Genomic DNA, 6,704 nt, shown 5'->3' on the forward strand with positions numbered 1-6,704 from the left:
GGTTTGGAGATGTTTCATACTGAAACAACTCAAGGCCTGGGAATTTCAGGAAGCAGATGATGATCAGGGGTGCCTGTCTGTCTTACATATACCAGATCCGGTGGGGAGGAGATCCCAGCAGCAGTGTTTGCATTTTTTAAATTATTATTCTCATGTTAACTTTACATCTGAAATAATCTCAGATTATATCAATTATGATTCTGGGTTTCTCTTTCAGTTACATTTGGCCTTGTTTTCCTGGCGATCCCTTTTTAGTCACTACCTTTCTATCTAACTGTCCATCAACCCACCATCCACAACTATACCTAACCTTCCAACCACCCACTTGTCTACCCAACTGTCTGTCCTCCCTACCCATCTACCTACCCCTCCACCTGTCTGTCTTCCTCTCTGACTACCCACCACGCATCTAGTCACCTCTCAGAATAGCTTGCAGACAATATGCCCAGTTACTTCTCAGTACTTCAGTGTGTATTTCCCCAAAACCAAGAACTTTAATTTCCTAACAGCCATCAGAATCAGGAAGTTAGAACTGGCATGATGCCATATAGTTCATAAATCCTTTTAAAATTTTACTGGTGACTTTAGATATCAGAAGTGGCTCCTCTTAACCTTGGGTGTCCTGGATTCTACCTAACTCTTTGCATTTAGTTGTCACATCTCCAGTTTTCTGTGTTCATTTCCAGGATTCTCTTGCCTTGCATAACGTTTACATTTTGTGATATATGTAGCACTGGAGGCTTGTCTGACTCTACTTATGATGGCTTGGGTTTGCCGGTTTTAACCAGCACACAACAGACTTGATACTGTGTTCCCATCTCCCTATTTAATTTTCATTGGTATTGGTACACAGTTACAGACTACTGTATAATCAGTGTATCAAACTCTATTATTCATTAATGCTCAGTGATCCCCAAGTTGGCCAGCTCCAGGGCCTTTGTGCACATTGGCCACATGAGAACTTATTGCTTTGACTGACTCAAAATACCCAACATTCAAACAGACCAATAGATAATAGACTACACACCACATTTACACCACACGTACTCGAAATGACTCCAGCCACTGAATTCTGCATGATAGGGTGATGTTGTGGCTGACATGAACAGGATTGTTGCAATGAACAAACCTCACACTCTGAGGGACCGTTGCAGTTGTTTCTGGAAGTGAAAAACTCTGTAGCTTGCTGGGTAGTTGTCCTGGGCCACCATGAAGCCAGTAGCTATGAGTTGTTCCCTGGCCAACAGCAATTGCTGTCATGGTAAAAATACCTGCGCCAAAGCAAGGAAGCTCGAACAAAAGCCCCTCTGATGCTGGATTAAGGAGGAAAGAGGAGAAGGCTGCGGGTGGGTATTTTCTCTGCTCATTGCCACAGAGTTTATATGTAATGAAAGATATAAACTGATTGCTGGTCTAGCTCTGTAGAAAACCCCCCACAGTTGTGAGCTGACCCTGAGTGTAGGACTCTGGGTGAAGGGAAAAGAGACCCCCCCCCATACACTCCTCCAGGTTTTACATTGTAATGTCTGATGATGTTGCCTTTTGGGATAGCCTGGAGGTTCCAGCAAGCCTTGTCCTCTGTGGCAACCCGTAAAAGTGAGGTCCCTTCATGGTCTCTTTCCATAGCTCTAGCTCCTCTTCCTCCTGGAGTCACTGCCAGGAACAGCTGGGGCACTGGAAAAACAAGGTTCAGTGAGGTGGCAGCTGAGGCTGCAGGTATGGCTGGTATGACAGGTGTGGCTGGTGGGAAGTGGCCCTTGGGGAAAAGAACTGAGCCTCCTCCATGGGCTGTATGCTGAGCTGTCCTTCTCACACTTCCTTTTTCTATCTTCCCTGGAGGCTGTAAGAGGAGTGCCTTCTCTGCACTGAAATGGGCAAGCAAGGACCCCATCTTTGCTTCAAGGAAAAGGACAAATTAAGCAGGAAATGGAGATGGGGGTGATGCTGGGGCCATCAGTGACAGAAGGTGGCCATGTGCTGGCCACACACTCATGCACAGTATCACTGTGAGTTTGGGGACACAGCCAGGTTCAGATGAGGATTTGCCGAAGAGCCAGCTTGGGCTGCTCTTCCTAAAAAGATGGGAGGTGGATGGAGGAGTGCCTGGTAATAGAAACTGTGAGAAGGGAAATGGGGCTCTGTCTGGGGAAGGGATGAAAGATGCCTTCACTGATGGTAGAAAGAGGCTTCACATTATCAGGTTTCCTCTCCATTTGCTATGACAAAGTACCCAGACAAAAAGGATTTATTTTAGTTCATAATTGCAGGTTATGATCCATCATTCCGGGATAGTCAAAGCAGGAACTTGAAACAGCTGGTCATGTCACATCCACAGTCAAGAGCAGAGAGAATGTATGAATGCATTCATACCAGTGCTCAATTCTCTCTCTCTCTCTCTCTCTCTCTCTCTCTCTCTCTCTCTCTCTCTCTCTCTCTCTCTCTCTCTCTCTCTCTCCCTCCCACCCTCCCTCCCTCTCCCTCTCTCTTCCCCTCCCTCTCTTCCCCTTCCTCCTTCCCTCCCCTTCCCCTCCCTCTCTCTCTTTCATGCAGTTAAGGACAAAATGCAATGAATAGTGCAGCCAGTAGGTCTTCCCAGATGAAGTGATGTAATCAAGACAGTCTCCACAAACATGTGCAAAGGTCAACCTCATCTAGACAGTCTCTCAATGAGACTCTTCCCAGGTGATTCTAGATTGTGTCAGTTTGACTAGATTAAAGCTAAAGCTAGCCATCACAGTTGGTATCTAGTGTCTGTCTCCCTTTAACTAATAAATGACCAGGCAGGAATGTGTGATTGGATAAGCCACATGGTCTCTCTCAAGTGTTAACTTTTCCACCTATAGGCTACCTATGAACCTGCCATGGGCCTGATGCAGACCATGTGCGTGGTTGAAGCAGAGGATCTGGGAACTGTTTGTTCCTTATACACAGAAAATCCATAGCAGTTACAATGAGGCTATGTCTACTGACTCTAACACTCCCCATGTCAATCAAGAAGGCACCAGATATAGGGGAACTGTCAGAGTGGGACAAGAAAACTGTTTGAAGGTCTCTACCAGCAACAGTTTGAGCTTTTCCCCTGCCTCTCCATCAATAGACAGGAAAAGTTTGGATCATGTGTGCCTAGACTTCAGGATCCCAGGCAACCTGGAGTGTTCGTTGTTGGGAGAAAGAGCTAGGGTAGAGAAGAAGACTTGCTGCTTAAAGTGAAGCCTGTCCCATCACACTTAGACAGCCCCTCCCTCCTCTCAGCACCAAAAATATTTTTGGACCTAACATTTATATCTATCATCCTACAGTGATACTCAACATCAATAAGCCCCACTCAATGGAGCTTCAAATACCTGTCACTAACTCACTGTGCAAGATGAACTGAACCCATTAGACAGATTGTCCTACCTTGGAGGACAAACTCACAGCTTTCTCAGTCAAACCAAGAAGAAGCTTTTAAATTCAGAAGAAACAGGATCCAGTGAGATGCTCCAGCTGGCAAAGATGCCTGCTGTCAAGACTGATAGCCTGAGTTCAATCCCTGGGACCCACATGGACTTCTACAAATTGTCCTCTGACCTCTAATAGCACAGCACGGCATGAGTGCACACATGTATGTGCTTCCAGACACACAAATAAATAGATTTAATAAAACAAATAAATAGATGTAATAAAAGCAAATCATCCAGGTGTGGTGGCGCACGCCTTTAATTTCAGCACTTAGGAGGCAGAGGCAGGTGGATCTCTGTGAGTTCCTGTCAGCCTTGTCTACAGAGTGAGTTCCAGGACAGCCAGGGCTGCACAGAGAAACCCTGTCTTGAAAAACAAAAATAAACAAGCAAAAAACCCTAGAGAAAACAAAGTATGAATCAGAAGAAAATGTTCATAAGTTTACAGTTATCTCAGATATTAAATAGATGAAGACCAACACAGAATGTGTAGAAACAGAAGACATAAACTGACAAAACTAAACTCTCCAAAGAAGAAAATAAGCTTTGGACACTAACAAGAAATTCTCAGAGGCTGATGAGATGGCTCAGTTGGTAAAAGTACTTGCTGAGCAGGCCTAGAGACAGGGCCCAACCCCTGGAACTCACAGAAGGAGAGAACTAACTCTTGAAAGTGGTCCTCAAAATTACATACTCACAGAGGTATGCCTGGGTGTCCCCCATCCATGCTAATAATAATAATAATATATTTGGAGGGAATTCAAGACAGTGTTTCTCTGTGCAACAGCATAGAATACTTTTTAAAGAAAGGAATTTTCACAGAAAATATGAACAAAAAGTAGAATTTGGGAGAGGGGAGATGAAAAATGACAGTTCTATCAGAATGACAAACATCGGCAATATGGAGTTACAGAAAGAAGAGGTCGTTCCCCAAGCAGAAGTTTAGAGCAAGCGTTATAAGAACACCCACTCAACACACAGCCTTGGGGATACTGACCCTGATGTCTCCCGGAGGGACTGGGAGGGTAGTAACACAGGAATCCAGTCTTCTAGAACAGAAGCACAAAATCCAGGAGTTAAGAGATCATCACCTTCAATACCCTAAGGAAAATGATTTTCAGTCTAGAATGCCTTTCAGTCTGGAGTTGCTGTTCTTACTCTCACTTTCTGGATCCTCGTGTACCAACCTGTGGTTTCCCTCTCAACAGGAACTGTCCATTCTAGTTGCTGCTCTGGTTCTACTGAAAACGAGGCTGTGTCTATTCTGCCGTTAATGTACCTGCTGAGATTCTTATTTCACTCACTTTATCTCTCCTCTTCAGCAGTTATCCATTCTTTCCAATATGTCTTGTTTTTACAGCACTGTTTGGAGTTCATTTCCCTCTCCCACAGCTGTAAAACAGTTATGCACTTGCTTACAGCCATTACTTGCCTACCTAAGATTCTCTGGGAATCAATTCCTTGGTTTGTTGGGTCTGCTGGTAGATTGCTTTTCTGCCTGTTTTATCTTCATGGACTGTGAGCTCATTTTCAATATTGTTCTACCTGTGGAAATATTTTATGCCTGGGTGAGATTTTGTGTGTGTGTGTGTGTGTGAGTGTGTGTGTGTGTAGAGAGAGAGAGAGAGAGAGAGAGAGAGAGAGAGAGAGAGAGAGAGAGAGAGAGATCCATAGCCGAGCTGCTAACCTCTGATTAATTTTATGCTCTTTTCAGGGTTTTGTGGGTTCTGAATCATGCTGTTAGCATGATTTCAAATGGCAAGAGCCAAGAATACAGAGGCTTGGCAAGATGCTTCTCAAGGGTATTTTAATTTCTCCCACAGCACAGGCTGAGATACTTTTTCAGGTCACCCCCACTTTGCAGGTAGATGGGTATTTTCCTCCAGAGGTGGCCCTTCAGAGTTTCCTGCTTAACAACTGCATCACATGGGCCTCTGGCCTTCCTTCTAGTCTCTGAGTGATTCTGCCTGCATCCCTTGGTACTGAGTTTAGCACAATTCTTAATTCAGTTCAGGGCCAGCTGGTGTCAGCCACAATTGTCTTCATTCCTTTATTTCTGTCCCTGGGCTTTTGTTCCCTCTCCTCCTTGTCTGCCTATAGCCATTTGCAAGGGTTCTGGTGCTTTGGCCAATAGTCCAGCTCTATGGCAAGGAAATACTATTGCTAAAAATGAATGTATCTCTAAGCCAGGAGTCAATGTCTCACCAAATCAGCAATGAGGGGTTGGTCTAATGACTGTGGCCTAGTCATTATGATGTCTAAACAGTGAATTTGGATTCCAGTGACAACAGTGACATAACCGTAACCACCCTGTGGGTGTGGGAGGGGCTGTTGTGTAAGAGGCAGATCTGCATACTGCACAGCTGGGAATTCACAGTCTTTAGAAGAAAAAGCAAAGGGTAGAGAGAGCATAGGATAGGTGAAAACTGGAAGCCAGGCCTCTGATAGACCCTGGTTGGGGTAGGGGGTTGGAACAGAGAAGCTGTTATGGTCTGTTTTCTCCATGTGAGTCTTTCTTTCTTTTTTTTTTTTTTTTTACACTACAGCATTTTTACTGTGTTAGTTTAAAAACAGACAAATTAACATGGAAAAGACTGAAGATACTGCCTACACTTGTGTGCTGGCAGGGGGGTTTGTGTGGCTTAGCACAGGAGCAGAGAGAGAGTCTGACTGTGGTGGGCCTTTTCAGGATCCCAGGAATTGACGGGTGCTTTCACTTTTCACACGGAGTGGCCTGGAGTCCTAAGGCGAACTTCTGCAACACCACGTTTTCAGTTCCCAGGTGCCAGTGAGTGGGCCAGGTGGTCCGGTAGTCTCCTGAGGCAGAGACAAGGAACCTGGCGGGTGTGCAAAGCTGCCCTGGATTTAGTACTCACCAACTGGCTTTCTCACTACTTCACACCCGACTTTTTGTTTTTTGTTTTTTGTTTTTTTCCCCATGCAGCCAGCCCTCAGAGGTACCAGTGACTTCTCAGGGATGGAGAAGGGACAGTGCTCTGAGATCTTCCTTGCCCACTGCTTTGGGTCCCAGTGAGAACATTCCACGTTCCCTGTGTTTCCTTGTCTGAGTAACCCGGGCAGAGCAACTATGAGGAGCTTGTTTCTCCTGCTTGGCTCCTTCCACCCAGCCTCCCATTTAGCTTCTAGAGGATGTAGAGGCCTCTGACCCTGGGTGGGTCCCACCTTGATCTTGCTTCTAAGCCCTAGCCAGGTGCCCTCTAGCTGCCTCATGTGTGGGCGAATGTGGTGTTCTAGAAGGTGACT

This window comes from Mesocricetus auratus, unplaced genomic scaffold, assembly GCF_017639785.1.
Source record: "Mesocricetus auratus isolate SY011 unplaced genomic scaffold, BCM_Maur_2.0 Super-Scaffold_100008, whole genome shotgun sequence".
Classification (NCBI taxonomy): domain Eukaryota; kingdom Metazoa; phylum Chordata; class Mammalia; order Rodentia; family Cricetidae; genus Mesocricetus; species Mesocricetus auratus.